Source organism: Malania oleifera, chromosome 13 (genome assembly GCF_029873635.1).
Source record: "Malania oleifera isolate guangnan ecotype guangnan chromosome 13, ASM2987363v1, whole genome shotgun sequence".
Classification (NCBI taxonomy): domain Eukaryota; kingdom Viridiplantae; phylum Streptophyta; class Magnoliopsida; order Santalales; family Ximeniaceae; genus Malania; species Malania oleifera.
In genome coordinates, this window is record NC_080429.1 from 30,669,920 (window position 1) to 30,687,259 (window position 17,340).

General features: G+C 35.2%; 2 non-coding genes and 1 pseudogene across 2 annotated transcripts; all 3 read left to right on the plus strand.

Annotated features, from left to right (window-relative positions):
• Positions 1-542: 542 nt before the first annotated feature.
• LOC131147047 (U2 spliceosomal RNA) lies at positions 543-738 on the plus strand. Its single transcript, XR_009134577.1, has one exon. It is a non-coding gene; the product is annotated as a U2 spliceosomal RNA (small nuclear RNA).
• A 2,393-nt stretch (positions 739-3,131) lies between these two features.
• On the plus strand, positions 3,132-3,329 carry LOC131147062 (U2 spliceosomal RNA). Its single transcript, XR_009134592.1, has one exon. It is a non-coding gene; the product is annotated as a U2 spliceosomal RNA (small nuclear RNA).
• A 1,478-nt stretch (positions 3,330-4,807) lies between these two features.
• LOC131147066 (U2 spliceosomal RNA) lies at positions 4,808-4,982 on the plus strand (annotated as a pseudogene).
• Positions 4,983-17,340: the final 12,358 nt, after the last annotated feature.

The window sequence follows — 17,340 nt, forward strand, 5'->3', positions numbered from 1 at the left end:
TTAACCATTTTAATTTTTGAAATAAAAATTGGACATTATTTCTATTTTGAAATTTTTAGGAGACAGTGTATCTTATCTATTCGCACGTCTAAACTATATGTTTTATTTTTAAAATATGAATTTCAACCTTTATATCTAAAATTTTGTGAATTTGGATTAAACTCAATATAACCTTATATTTTATTTTATTCAAGTCTATAAAAATGATCTAATTTAATGTTTGGTAACGTAATGGATTAGAAGATGAATCAAATGAAAAATTATATTTTATAATAAATACATAAAATTAAAAAAATGAATTCTATTATGTTATATTTTTACATGCCAAATAAATCATAAAATATTTTCAAATGTATCATTCTTATGCCAGTTTCTGAAATTTGGCAAAGAAGGGTTCACTTCACAAACTCTTGGCAGCTCCCCATCACCCAAAGTTGAACAAAATTGATCATTGAAGCATTTTCTGTCCCACATCGGCAGAGCAAGGAAAGTGAGAAAGTGCATGTGGCTCATAAAAGGGATCGTAAAACGAGAAAAAAGACATACCTTTCTCGGCCTTTTGGCTAAGATCAAGTGTAGTATCTGTTCTTATCAGTTTAATATCTGATACGTGGGTTATTAATCCACATGATATTAAATTAATTTTTTAAAGGGGAGGGTCCATCACAGTAGCTTGCTATTGGGGCCTTCACGTGTCACCCTTGCGTTGCACTATAGCTCGGGCTTGGCGCACCCTACCAAATTAAGTTTAATAATTTTTATGGTAATTGCCAGTGAACTTATAATTATTTTATAGGTTGAACTACCCTCCTTTACTAAGAGCTTGTTAGAATTTTTGTTTGGACTTTGGACCAAGGATTTTGTTTAGAAAAAAAAAAAAAAAACATAAAGGACCACTAAAAAGAAATTTATTTTTATTATATATATATATATATATATTAAATACTATTAAAATGCAAATTTGTTCTATTAGGTTTAATCAAATATTAATAATGTATGAAATTGAATATTTTTTCACTGATTTGGTAATCTTTTTATTTTTTTCATAGTTTTCTTGACGAATGAATATGAAAAAATAAAATGTTCCGAATGCTCTTTTCCTTTTCCTAATATTTTCCAAATGGGGCATAAAGAATTATAATTCTTGAAATCCATATTTTCAAACGCAGGATAATGGACATTTGGATGATTAGAATATAAAACTTTCATGTTCGAAATATGGAACTCAAATTTTTAATAGTAAAAGAAGGTAACAAGGATTTGAGCTCAAGTGGACGAGAAATCATCATCTGATTGTCTAGATCGAGTTGACTGTGTAGACGTCTCCAATCCCAAAGTTGTTGGTACAATGAGACTGCTGTCCAAGGTACGAAACCAAAGTTACAAAGTTTCAAATGACAATCCGATCGACCAGAATGAAGAAGGATGAGTCACGAACAATTTTCAAAATTTCAACTTAATCGAACAAGAAATCACCATTTGATCGTAAAGATCAAACTGACTACGTAGGCACCTACAATCCATAATTTTTAGCAAGCAATTTTCTTCTCTCCCTTACCCTTTCTTAGCTATCTCCAGGATGCACAAAGCTCTTTTTTTTTTTTATCTCCTCCTTGATCTTCTCTTTAGAAGCCTTTATTTATAGGTCTAGATGCATCAATCATGATATTTAAATTCAACCATCCAACTTCCTATTTATTGCCAAATCTCCCAACACCCCATTTAATGTTAACAACCAACCACCTTTTTATTTGTATTTATTTCCATTGTATTGTATTTCATTGTTTTGTATTTTATATATATATATATATATATATATATTTTTGCTGCTACACTTGTATAAAAATAGGAAATATCTTTTCTTGTTATATTTGGCCTCTGAACAAAATAGACTGCCTACAACTAAAAAATTTGACAATATAATGACCAGACAAAATGGGTGTGTACGCTTATCAAAGTATAAGAACTAACATGTTTAGCAGCAAAGGCCAAATGATGGTTCACTTCACAAAGTTTCGGGTTTTGGCTGCTCCAATCTTGCCAAACAGGCCCACTCCACTGCTCATGGGGCAGTGGTTGCCACCAGAGAGAATTCACCTTGGAGTTTTGTTAAGGAGTTTTGTTAAGTCTTTACAATATATTGTGCTTGTTTGGAACGTGTTTATTGGTTGCTACTATTTTGCGATCGAAACGTATTTATTGAATGCCGAGTAGAAGATTAAAAAAATAAAAATGTGTTTATAATTGTGTCACTTTTCATTTTATGTCATTTTAATGAAGCATTCAAGACTCTGGGTACTTGCATCATGGGTATATGTATAAAGGCCGAGTTGAATTTTAGTCCATCCTATTTTGATTTATTATTATGAGTTATTAAAAATTTAAACATAACAACAGTGTAGATACAATTTATTAAGTTTTAATTTATAGAAACAAAATTCCATAGGAATATGGTTGTTAATTTATATTGGTAATTACTCAATTGATTTTTTTTTTTATCTCAATTTAAACAATTATAAGAGAATATATATATATATATATATATATATATATATATATTTGCACTTTCTTTGTGGAAATACTAAAGATTACGTTTGAAAATATGAATTTCAGATCTTAAATTCGTCGTTGCTTTAATGAAGAGAAATATGAAATTAAAAGAAACTTGGATCATTACACATCTTCGAACCCTTTCGTTATAGCAAATTTATTCTCTCGGGCTTCGCTAGCAAAGGAGCTTCGATCATTCTCTTTTTTCTAATTTTGCCCCCCTTTTAAGTCATTCGTTCAATCTTATGCTAGGGATTAATTCATGAGGGGGTTCAGTTCACAGCTTTGGCTGCTGCTCCCATCACCCAAAGTAGAGCAGATCTGCAAAATTTCTACACACAATCAAACCAAAATCTGAAGTGCAAGTGGGAACCAAAATTTCTGTGACTTCACAGGGTCTTGGCTGCTACACTGTTATTAGCCCCACTCCAAAACAACTTCTTCCCTTGGACGCTGATGACCAGTTGATTTTGGTAGTCCATAATGGGGGTCGAAGCATATTTCGTCCCACACCGGGAGAGCAAGAGGATTGAGAAAGCACACGTGGCTCATAAAAAAGAACGCAAAACGGGAGTGACGGCATACCTTTCTCGGCCTTTTGGCTAAGATCAAGTGTAGTATCTGTTCTTATCAGTTTAATATCTGATACGTGGATCATTGATCCACATGATATTAAATTAATTTCTTTAGGGGGAGGGTCCACTACAGTAGCTTGCTATTGGGACCTCTCGAAGTGTCGCTCTTGCGTTGCACTATAGCTTGGGCTTGGCGCACCCCACCAGATCTAGTTAAATTTTGTATTGATAACTACCAAAGAACTTATAATAATCTTATAGGTCATACAACCTCTTTTACTTAGAGCATATTAGTATGTGTTTAGACTTTGGATCAAAGATTTTGTTTGACAAAAAATATACAAAGTAAATTTATTTTTATATTAAATACTATTAAAATGAAAGTTTGTTCTATTTGGTTTAAAAATAAAGTGAAATCTTAATAATGTATGAAATTAAATATTTTTTTTACTGATTTGGTATACTTATTTTTTTTTCCTTAGTTTTCTTGATGACCGAATATGAAAAAAATAAAATTTTCCAAATGTTCTTTTCCTTTTCTTAATATCTTCAAAATTCTGAATGGGGGGGAGTAAAGAATTATAAAAATTTCAATTTATTTTTTAGTTTTTGGAGATTTGTATTAAAAAGATTGAAACTAAAGAATTTGTTTAGTTGTGCAAAATAGTTTTACACTTTTTATTTCTAAAAAGAAGAAAACTTATTTTTCTATGTTTTTTCTTAAAAATTATATGAGATAATGTTTGGACTTATGGATTTTAGGGTTTAAATTTAAATTTGTATGGACGGATAGAATTTTATGCTATATTTTGTAATAATCTACATAAATTTAAATTTAAAATCCAAATTTCATGCTCCCAAATGAATTTTAAATGCATAATCTGTATTTTATTTTTTTATTCACAATGCCCATGACAATTGTTATTGAACTTTAGCGAACACAGTTTCATATTCTAATAGGAGTTCTAGAAGAAACAACGAAGAATTTGTCTAGGAGTTTTGAAACTTTTGATTTCAAATAAATCAATTTGAATTGTACAGGCATACTACCATACATATACCCAACTAATAATTCACAATGAATACTAAACAAAAAGGAAATAAATTACTATTTTTCTTATAAAAGTTATAATTTCTATGAGTAATTTTATTTATTATTCGCTGATTTTTCTCAAATATTTATATGGTTATGTATACGTGTGCATTTAGTATTTCAACTATTAGAATTTGGGCTTTTATATTAGAAGTCTCATATTCTGACGAAGAAAAAAATTATAAAAATATAAGATGAGTTATCTCTTATTGTGTAATTTAAGTTCAATAAAGAATGGAATAGTTAAAAAAAAAAGTTTAGTTTTCTAGAAAAAATTTTTTGAACTCTTTTTCGGAAAGAAAAAATCTTAAATGCTTTGGGTTTCATTTAAATGAAATATACGTCTTAATCAAAATAAACTGGCAATGCAGGATTTACACAAAATATTTCAATTTATAAAATATTTGATGGTATTCAAAGATCTTTATAACTAGATAGAAAAAGACATCACATACAAGGCCCCAACTTTCTCGTAGGTTATGATCTTGTGTGTGGGTTTTCAGGTTTTGTACCACATTGAAAATTTAAGAGAATTACATAAGATTAGTTGTTATTAAAAGGAAATGAAAAATAACGGAGATGGTAGGCTTTCTTTAGCTTTTTGGCTAAAATTAAGTTTAATAAATGTTCTTATTAGTTTAATATCTGATACGTAAGTCATTGAGTTCACATGATATTAAATTAATTCCTTTGAGGGAGGGTCCACTACAGTAGCTTGCTATTGGGGCTTCTGCTTTGTTACACTATAGCTTGGTGCAACCCACAAGAAAAGGTTTAAAATTTTAGGTGTCTAATTGAATTTTGAGAGAGGTCCCAGGTTAAACTACAAACAAGTCGAGTGGAGCTGAATTTAACCATGCTCAAACTTGTTTATTAAATTTCTACCCAACCTTGTACTTAAGTTGGGCTCAGACCAAGCTTTGATATACTTGCTCGAGCTTGTTTTTTTGTAAATGAATGAACTCACAAAGGTTACAACTATTAGATTTTTGATAGTTTTAACTTCTATTTATAACTTACATATACACCAGATGAATGCAAACACATTGCTGCTAAGTGGGGGTTCACACTGGCAACCAGGACAGCATTGGACGCGTAAACACATCGTAAGTAACTTTCATGGCCAACCGGTGTATCACGAAGCTCCTCAAATGTGAGAGAAGTCTCACGTGCCCGAATACGCGCTGCAATCTCACGAAATTCAGGGCTAAGACTATTGAGGACATGCAGAGTAATGTCATCCGCTGGACGAGAGCGTTGATCACAACAAGTTTATCAACTAACACCTTGATGACATGGAGATACTCTAAGACCGATCGGGACTCTTGCTGAATGAGATTCAACTCCTCCTTAAGTTGCATAACACGAGTGTGTGAACGATTGTTGTATAATCGTTGCAACTTTGACCAAGTGTCGCAACATCCCAAATAAGAGGTTCGGAATAACAAGGAATAATAAATATTGAAATTTGAATGGAGTCGCTACTAACCTGATCTTTACCTTGGTGTGGTTAGAACACCTAATCTTAGTATGCTTTACCAGAATCGGGATTGGGAGTTTGGTTATGCGAGGGGAAGCTACTAGCATCCTCTACACATCCGTTCTACGAACGGTACCTAATTAGTTATGAACTATCCCTAAATTGATTTTGATGGTCTTTAATTAATTCCTTTAAAATAAACAAATAAACAAAATGAATAAATAAACAAATATCACAAATTTAAAAAGAAAAATGAAAATCAAAGTTTGATTTTGAAATGTCTAATAAGAACTCCGAATAAGGGGGCCTTCTTAGATAAACCTCCCCTTAGAACTGATACATGTGAGGTTTAAAATACCTCTTTATCCTTTTTGAAATCATTGGGACGCACCCACCCAAAAACCAAGAAAATCATTAAAAAAATAAATATATCTTTGAAAACATTCCTAGATTTTTCAAAATCCTTGTAAAATCTTTTTGGAATTTGTCAAATATTTTTATAAAAACAATTATGGGATTTTTAAAGAGTTTTCTTTATTTTTTCGGTATTTTATTTTCCATTTTTTTATACAGAGTCAAAATAACTCAAAATATTTTTCTTGACTTTAAAAATTGTTTTTTCAAAACTTCCACCATTTTCCTGATTTTTTAATGATTTTTCTACTATTTTTCTCTAATTTTTAAAATTTAAATTAAACAAAATATTAAATCAGATAATATACACAATAAAATAAATAAATAAAATGGTGAACTGGGTCAACCGATTCATTTAAAATGAACAAGGTTAAACTTGTTGGTGCCACATGTCCACTCACAAAGGTGATACATGGTATTTTTATTTTTTTCATTTTAAAAAGTACTGCAGCAGGATGATGTTAGCACAATGTCACCTTGATATGTGTCACCATGACATGTGTCATTCTCTAGGACCTTCTTTTTATTTTTTAACATTTATTCTTAAAAAAAATATAAGATTTTAAAAGACTTTTTCTTATCTAAAAAGTTATTGTTGCAATAGGTTCTCTATTCGAGTCAGAAAACCAAAGTTATAAAACTCCAAATAACAAGATGACCAATTAGAATTAGGAAGGATGAATCATGAACAACCTGTAAAAAATTTAGCTCAATCGTACAAGAAATCACCATCGGTACGAAAGCCTCCAATCCTGAAACTGCTGCTGCAATGGGATTGCTATTCGAGCCACAAAATAAGAGTTTCAAAGCTCTAAATAACAATTTAACAAATCAAATTAAGAGAGATTAGACATGCACAACCTGTAAAAAGTACAGCTTAATCGGAGGAGAAATCACCATCCGATTGTCTAGATCAAGCTGATTGCAAAGATACCTCTAATCCTAAAACTATGATTGCCATGAGGTTGATATCCAATGCACAAAATTACAGTTTAAAAGCTCTAAATAACAATACAATCGATCAAAATTAAAAAAGGTAAGTCATATACAACCTGTAAATAATTTAGCTTAATCGGATTAGAATTCACAACCAGATTGTCTTTGTAGTGACCTAGAGAAATTATAGTATTTAAATAATAAAAGAAGGGGGGAAAAGGAAAATATAATAGGGTCTCGTCGATGAACACAGGGGGTTCATCGACGAGAACACATGAGGGGCTCATCGACGGGGATGTGTCTCGTTGATGAGAAAATACCAAGAGGCTATTTTCCTAACTCTGAAATTTGTTGACGAGAAACAAACGTTCATCAACGAATTGCCTTCGTGACCTCGTCGACGAGGTGACGTGGCTCGTCGACGAAGGCTAGTGTATGAATAGCACTAAACTCGATTTTTCAGCAAATTTTCATGCGAAATACCCTCCTCTCTCTCTTTCTCTCCTTTCGGTTTCCACACCTTCTCTCTCAGTTTCTGGCCCGAATTCTTGCCGGTTCGACGATCTAAGACCACCACGACACTTTTGGGCGAGTTCTCTTCAAATTTGTTGGAGTGGATCGTGGGTGGGGCTAGCTTGAATTCCATCCTAGATTCGAGATAGGACTTTTCATTTAGTATTTGACTTTCCTGCAGTTATAGAAAATGTAGTAGTCGAAGAAATACTGAATTTCTGTTCTGGAAGATGTGGTTTTTAGGGTGTTGAACCGGGAACCCTACAGGTGTAGGACTAATTATCTTTGGGGCTTTTCAGAAATCAGGTAAGGGGATAAACTAAGTTAGTTGTTTTTATGAAAATATATGTATAATCTTACAACATTTTATTTCAGGAAAATAAATATATATTAGCATTATATTTGGGAAAATACTGCTGTAAATGACGATATGTTTTAAATATGTGTAATACCCATTTTGTGTGGCATGAGTAGAATTTATTATGAATTACTGTTTCTGGGAAAATATTGAAATGATACAGAGAATTTTTAAATGATATAACGGTGTATGGGCCGAGGATTTTAAATGATATATCGGTGTACGGACCGAAAGCTTTGATATGATATGCCGGTGTACGGGTTGAGGGTTTCATATGATATGCCGGTGTACGAGTCGAGCTTTATATATATGATATGACAGTGTACGGGCCGAGAATTTAATCTGATATGTAATACGATGTATGGGCCGTGAATGGAAAAATATGAAATACCGGCGTACGAGCCGATGATTTTTACATTATATATATGCAAAATGATATGATGATATTAATGTGACAATTATTATTATGAAATAGCCATGTATCACTGTTTGAATATATGTTATATGTTATCAGAACCTGGTTGGCTTGGTTTAGACTCCCACGAGCACGGTACCGTAGCTATGTGATCATGATCATCATGATATTAGTGTTATCTGTAATAACCCAAGAAATTTAATCAGGGTCTCGTTGACGAACACAGGGGATTCGTCGATGAGGGTACATGAGGACCTCGTCGACTAGGTCACGTCTCGTTGACGAGAAGAAACCGAGAGGTTGTTTTCCAAGTTATGAATTTTGTCGACAAGGAGATGGCATTCGTCGACGAATCTCTTTCTTGACCTCGTCAACGAGATGACGTAGCTCATCGACGAAACTCATAGTATAAATAGCCCTAAACTCGGATTTTTTATGCAAATTTTCAACAAAAGTTTTCTCTCTCTCTCCTCTACGGTTCCCTCCTCTTTCTTCGATTTCGACCCCGTTAGTCGCCGGATCGATGATCTGAGGTCATCATGACGCTCCTGGGGAAGTTCTCTCCAAGTCTGTTGGAGCGAATCGTTGGTGGGACTAAGTTGAATTTCATCCCAAATCCAGGGTAAGGTCTTTTATTTAATATTTGGCTTTCTAACAGTTGTAGAAAATGTAGTAGTCGAAAAAATAATGATGTTTTGTTATGGTAAATGTGGTTTTCAGGGTATTGAGTAGGGAACCCTACGGGTGTAGGACCCGTCATAGTAGGGGACCTTAACAGGAATCGAGTAAGGAAAATATGCTATGCTAGGAAATTTTAGTATGATTTCAGTACAAATTATATATTTTTATCAGATTATTAATCAGACCATAAATACAGTTTTCAGAGCCTGATAACATTAATATTTATTTGTGCGGCATGAGTTGGTAACAAAATAGTACAGTATTTATACAATTTATAAATATCATGTTTGCAGCATATTCACAAAAATAGCATAAATTTTATATGTTTATAGAAATTGTACAGTATATTCAGATACATATATTTTCAGCAATTTTGGAACATCATGATTTCAATACCATAATGCCCCGATACTCAGATATTTTAGCAGTTATTCAGTTATATAGAAACCAGCTATTCAATCAGTTATTCAGATTTTCAGATAAGTTTTATGGGGTTATGGTTATTTTTTTAAAGTCTGGTAAAAACAGTATATTAGAGATATCAGCTACCTATATAGTATCAGACCCTGATGGACCAGATTCACTCAGCAAAGCTCAGTACCGTAACTATATTCAGTTCAGAATGCAACCACATTATTCAGATAATATGTGGTATTCAGAAGTCGATTGTGCCTACGTTGTGGACAGGCTCCCCATCATATATGGGTTGAGGAGGCCGATTTGACAGTCGGAGTTCAATTGACTTACCCTGGTCGGCCAGCCAGGTTAGGTCCCGCCTACGGGTCGCACAACCCTGTCATGAGGGGTTAAATCATGACTTTTAGTTATCCATCCAGGGAATTTTCTTAGTTATTATGTATATATATGATCAGATTTACTGAAAGTAGACACCCATAAAATATTAGCAGTATTATGATTAAAATACTCAGAACATCAATTTATATTAAGCAACATAGGTATGATTTATACTGTAACAGGTAAATGGGTTTTTCTTAGTTTTCGTTATTTATGGTATTTTCTAAGTTAGATTTTGCAAGCAACATAGGTATGATTTAATATTTTTAATAATATTTAATACACAGAAATATAATGGAAAATAGATATGATAGTTTTCGTAATATGTGAGATATAGTTCACAACAAACTCCACCTTTGCGAACATACGCTCCTGAGGAGAAATCGAAAAAACATGAACCCGCTGCTTCATCTTGAACTTTGGAACATTAGGTTGGGACTGTCTCTCATATAGAACTTGGAGACAAATACCAAGTCCAAGCAACACCGCTTGAACTTGCCAATGGCAACTTCAACTTCTACTATCAACCCCAATACAATTATAGATGCAACACCCGAAGAGTTCACCCTAGGCTTCCAACAAGGCCTTCCCATAATAGTAAACACATATGCTGCTGCAAGCCTTCTATCACCAATGCCCCTTTCATAGTCTTCAACAAATATCACAACTGACGGTCCACTCTATTGCCTACTGAAATACCCCATTACATCATCATGAGGGACCTTTGACATATCCCAGATATCACAACCCGTCCTTGGGTACCAAGTGGTAGAAATTCCATATTGATTCTCCATAGAACCCCTTTGAGACGGAAAAATAAGTTTCCCTGCAATTTTGTCCACAAAGCTACCCCAAGATAACACCAATCTCCCTGCAGTCTTGTGCATGCAAATCAGCAAACCAAGACCCTCCTTGGCTATACCCAACATATTCTTGTCAAAACCTTTCAACAGAGTTCCCAACTAATAAGCCTCAGTCAAAGCTTTTTCAGCCAATAACATGTCATCCACACACAATAGATACATCACTTCATAGCATCCTATCACACTCTTCCCAATTGGAAGCCTCACAAACTCACACATTTGGTACGTATGCAATACTTCCATTTCCTCCACCATAGCACTTATCCACCTATTTTTCCCTTTGTCATGCATTGCAACTTGAAAAATAGTAGAAACTTTGCTGCTGGTAGTAATGAATGGATAAAACTCCAGAATGCCAAATTTATACCTAAGTGGTGGTCTAATAGTGCACATGGGCCCATCGTGATTGTGTTGGTCTCCCGAGCTGAAACTCTATAAAATACGAATAATATCATCTCTACCTTGAGTTTGCTGCTCCACCTGCATCACATGCCCATTTATAACATGATACTGTTGACTCGAGATAGTTTTCCCCGAATTTCTGCCCTAAGTCCCTAACTCCACCTGAATAACATGATTGTCGCTACCGTAGTTTTCTGACGTTTGTTTCTCTTCCTTTATCTGAGTACACTGCCCATGGCTTTATCACCAAAAGTCATGTCCCCGATCACCCCTTTGTTTGCCACAGGATCACCTAGCTTGCACCCACCTTTCTTATACCCCAGAAAGATGTATTGTCTAGACATAACACCAAGCCTAGATCCTCCATCACTAGAATAGTGCACCAATGGACATCCACTCACAACCGAGTAGTCTACCACAAAACCTGCCCACAATTCACCTATAACTCTCCCATCAAACGATACCTTTGGCGATTGGTCACACGAGAAATGTGTCATACTCACTGACTTCACCAAGAAGTACCCTACAAATAACCTACCCTACTCACAAAACTTCTTGAACAAAATCAGCGTATTCAGTCCCAATGTCTGACTTGAGGATTTCTCTCCCGGTCTGGTACTCCACCTTAACCACAAGTTTAACTTGGTAAACACATCAACATCAGGCTTGTGCCATATAAGAAAAACCAAGATTTTTTTTGATACACCCATGAAAAACATATGTTTGTCCCGTGATGCTATCCTCATCGGTCCCCAAATATCTGAATACATGTAGTCACCCATATGCCTTAACCGCAGATGCCACAAAACATCTGACTCAGATTCTACAACTATAGCTCCACCTACAACTGTAACACCCTACAATGCATAGATATTTCCCTCTACCTTTTCTCCTTTCATCACTATCGAGTCGCCTTCACATACTTTCATTTCTTCACTTTCAGACTTGTAACTATACCCGTTAGAGTCTAAAGTACCCAATAAAATGGCATTCTTCCTTAGACGTAGTACATCCTTTACATCATATATGGTTCTTACAACACCATCATACATTTTGATTTTGATATTTCCAATACCAAGTACTTTGCATGAAATATCATTTCCCATCAAAATACAATCAGCATTAATTAACATGTAGGTGTCAAACCATTTTCTAGGATAATAGCATCTGGTATCTAGGATCCAAGAATCACCCGTGAGGCACTCCGAACTAGATGAAACACATAGCATATCCCCATCACTGCATTTTGAATCTTCCATCACTACACTTGCAGATTTTGATGAACCCTTAGACATATATCGGCTTTTTAGTTGACACCAAACTGATTCCAAAGAATCCTCATCCATGACGTGATGCAACACATCATTAGCCAAACAAAATCAGATGGTTGACACTCTCGTTGCCCCCAATTCATTCCAAGTTGCTTCATCCACGTTATTCAGTTGAATTCTGTATAAAACCTTCACCATGCCTTGCGGTACCAAAAAATCCTTCACCCTTCTCTACCACAAACCAAAAATTTTGGTTCCATCAAATTTCGCAGACGAAGTTCCAGAAGCCATTATAACAGTGCTCTAATACCAATTGTTGTGAAAAAACCCTCAAACAATGCACAACGGAATAACAATTTGTGTGAATGATCAAACATAAACAATGCAACAATTGAAATGATGAATATACAGAAATAATTCCACAACCACAATAAGTAAAGAAAACAATAACAAGAACAATGACACTAGAGATTACGTGGTTTGGCAAAGTCTACATCCATGGGAGAAAACGATAAGAATCCACTGTCTCCTTGTCCAAATTACATGAACAATACATGAATTCTCTAAAAAATACTCTCAACCATACTTGGCACCTTTGGCACACAAAATGTAATGACCCGAATAATAATGGTAATTAAATGATAAAAGGAAGAGAAATGGAAACCGGAAACAAAAGAAGGTAGTCGACTTCGTCGACGAATACAGGGGATTCGTCGACAAAGGTTTAAAAAAATTCGTCAACAAAGAAATACCGAGAGAGGTTTGAGCCGAATGAATTTCGTCAATGAAGGACTGAAATTCGTCGATGAAATTATTGAAGGATTCATCAACGACTGACGTGGCTCGTCAACGAAATCCCCTGTCTATAATTATGAAAAATCCAGATTTTACTTCATTATTAAGCAAGCAATTCTCTCCTCTCTCTCTCTCCCCTTCGGTTCTCTCTCTTTCTCTTTCATCGATTCCAATCCAAATCTTCGCCGGATCGATAATCTAAAGTCACCACGACGCTCTTGGGGAAGTTCTCTCCAAATCTGCTGGAGCGGATCGTTGGTGAAAGCAAGGTGGGAATCATCCCAAATCCCGGGTAAGGCTTTCTACTCAATATTTGGATTTTTGACAGTTGAGAAAAGTGTTATACGCTTAAAAATACTGAACTTTAGTTCTGGAAAATATTATTTTCAGGGTGTTGAGTTAAGAACCCTATGGGTGCGGGGCATATTTTCTTAGGAGCTTTTCAGGAATCAGGTAAGGGGATAATTTAAGTTAGTTCTTTTTAAGGAAATGTATATGTATATATAGCATTCGATTTCGGCAAATAATATATATTTATACATGATTTATATATTTGGAAAAAATACTGTTGAAAATGATGGTATGTTGATTATATGAAAAACCTGTTAGTGTGGCATGAGTATAAATTGTTATGAAATACTGTTTTCTAGGAATGCGTGAATGGTATGGATTTTATAATGGAAAACCGGCGTACGAGCCGAGATTTTTATGTATTTTTTCGGCGTACGGGCCGTGCTATGTGTGTGATTTGCCAGCGTATGGGCTGTGCTATGGTATGATTTGTCGGCGTATGGGTCGTGCTATGGATGTGATTTGCCAGCGTACGAACAGTGTTATGATGTGATTTGCCGGCGTACGGGGCGAGCTATGGATGTGATTTGTCAGTGTACAGGCTATGCTATGATTTTCCGGCGTACAGGCCGAGCTATGATAAAATGTGTAATACCGGCGTACGGGCCGATGATTTTCATGATATACGTATATATGCAAAATGTTATGATTGATCTGATAATTAATGATATGAGATATCCATGTATCACAGTTTTAGTATATGTTATATGATATCAGAACCTGGTTGGCTTGGTCTAAGCTAGCATTTGCACGGTACCGTTGCTATGTGTCTATGGTTTTCATGATCATGATATTTGTGTTAATGCCGCTGTACAGAGTGGTGTGAGATTGGATGGTCGATGTGGTTTTTAAGAAGTGAGTGTGATCGCCCCTGGTGTACGAATTAGGTCAGGCAGACCCATCGGACTTACAGACTGTACATTTGACTTGGCGGTGGTCGGCCAACCATTGTCAGGTCCCGCCTTCGAGCCATACAATCCAGTCATGTGGGGGTAATACATGACAACAGTCAGCTAACCTACCAAGGATGTTTTTGTGTTATTCATATTATATGAGATGAGATATGTTTATGAAAATGCAGTATGTTCTGCCATGTTTTGATATATACATATGTTTTCCCAAATTTGATAAACAGTTACTGAACATGTTATGTATGGTATATGTAGAACACGTAATACTCATGTAGCCACACACTAGTATTAGTTTATTTCCCTTACTGAGAGGTGTCTCACCCCTAAAGTTTATAAACTTTTCTGGAGCCCCTAATAGGAGAGAGGGAAAAGCCCCGTTGATCTAGAGTTATTTATCTGCCCTCTGTGAAGGGTAAGTTTTTGTAGGGACAGTTAGATTTTGTGGGAAATGTCCCTAGATATGATTTTTGGGATGTATATACTGAGATACAGTGATTATAGTAACTCTAGTATATTGTGATATATGATAATGAGATGTATATGATTGTATATTTCCTGCTGCCAAGGCTTCCGTTGGATGTTCTGATGTATCCCTGGTACCCACAGGTCTAGGTGGATTATGATCTACTAAGCTGAAATATGAGATATGTGGTATTGATTTTATTATTATGTTTAAAAAAAATGTATGGAAAATAAGCAGGTCGCCACACAAAAGGCACAAAAGCACACCATATACAACATATTTTGTGTATGCATAAGCCTCCTCGAAAGTTTCCCCCCGAAACTCAACCAAAATAATGTCCAAATTATTCAAAAATCAAAATCTACACAAACTGCTTCGAGCCAAACCATCGACGGTTTTCCTGAAACGGTCAACGGTTTCAGACATAATGGAGATACTGAGAGCTTGCATTCTGAAATTCAGCTAAATCGTCGACGGTTTTCCTGAAACCGTCGACGATTTCCCTCTGCTATGTTGTACCTTAATTTCTTTTATGCTTTCCCTTAATATGTAAGACATAATTCAAAAAAAAAAAAAAAATCAATTCTCTTTTTTATTTTTTATTTTTTATTTTTTTATCTGAACTAACAGATTGCATATCCCTAGCTATTCATAGATTTTCAAACGCGACCAACCTAAAATTTGTATGGACAAATCATCTAAAATCTCTTGCGTGAAAGGAAGTTGTTGTTAATAATTAGTCTCATTGTCTTAACTAACTTGCCATTACATGTTTCTTTTCTTCTTTTATTGACTCTTCTTTCCCATGCTTTTACTGCCTCTGATCTAATAACCTTGCTTGGCTTACCATCTCATCTTCCTAAGTACATCCCTGCATACAATGATTTTTATTTTATTTTTAGTAACATCGGGTGTTTTGGGTTCCTCGGCACATTTAGTTGACACTCCAGCTGATACTCCCGTTGACTGGGCACACACTAGCACACTCTAGCACACACTGGTGGTGTCACAAGGAACTCAGCCTATTCCCACGCCCACGCAAGAAGAGCCTCACTCCCTGCGCAGGAGGCAAATCAGGATTTTGCTCGCTAGGGCAAGAGTCGAACCTAAGACTTAAACCAACAGGTGGCCCATCCCAAGCCCGCCCCTACCACCTAAGCCACTACCCGAGGGCAATGATTAGTCTTTATCATATATAGATTGATGTGGATTTGATATCAATATTCAAAGCGCCAAACGCAGTGCTCTAGCTTACTTCATTGAGATCAAATATTTTCATGGCATTCTCATAGATTCTTTGGATGTCTTGCTTAGGAGTGCGGTTACAATAAGATTATCTAATTTTTTTCCATCTCAAATGTAGATAGTTCGCCCTTTCATTACACAAGATTTAGTTATTTCCTTTCTAATTGGGCGGTGTTCCATTGCCTGTTTTTGGTGTGTATGGCTTTTACTTTCTACTTGAGAAAAATTTACCCTTGCTTATAACTTTGCAATGTGATTCATAAAAACAAGAACATAACCTTTTAGTATAGAAACTTGTGCAAATGCTAATTTTTCTCATCATCATGACCTCTCTTTGGCGAGTATTTTAGTATACAATTCGCCTTTTTGCATAGAGTTACGATCACTTTAATTAATTTTCTAACATATAGTGTCAATTGATGATGCATTGAATTTTTTTGCATGTATTTCAGTGCTCGATTGTTTTCTCATATTTATATCTATATCGTTGCGATTTGAAATAGGGAAAACGGCGCCAAACATAAAACATGTTTACTACTTCGGTTGCTAAATTTCATAAGACACTAGTATTCCTCAATCATAATTTATGTTTTGTCGGCCACTGATAGCATTACCTATATTTATGCTTTTGGTTTCCTTTTTCTTCTCTACGGTTTTTTCTTTATCTCAGGGAAAAGTAGGTACCATGTAAAATGTCCACAGTGAAGATTCACCTACTACTCAAAACAGGGTAGCCCATTTTCTGCTCAATTAACATACCTTGTAAGAACAGAGAAAGGAAAAAAACAAAACTGCGGCAGAAAGGTTCTGAAAATTGTATTTATTTTCTATATCAGTGAACTGTACACGGGCTTGGTTATTTATACAGGGAAAGGGAAAACAGAATGCAATAACCAAAGAATATTCTAACAACAAGTTAAAAACAAATTGAGTAATTACAAAATGGTACAAAGACACCTCAGCTGTGGATGGGGCTATTATGTAAATTCCTTGAATTAGCATCACATGAGGTGCACCCAGTTGGTGTAAGATGGGCTGAGTTGCAGCATGGACATGGGACTGCTCTGATACCCCCCCCCCCCCCCGACAAGATGGAGAGTAGATGTCAACTACTCCCGGCTTGGAAAGATGTAAGTAGAGTAAGTGAGATGGTAAGGACTTGGTAAACATGTATGCAACTTGCAACCGAGTAGAAACGTGAGCAGTCCGAAGAGTGCCAGCTTGTATAT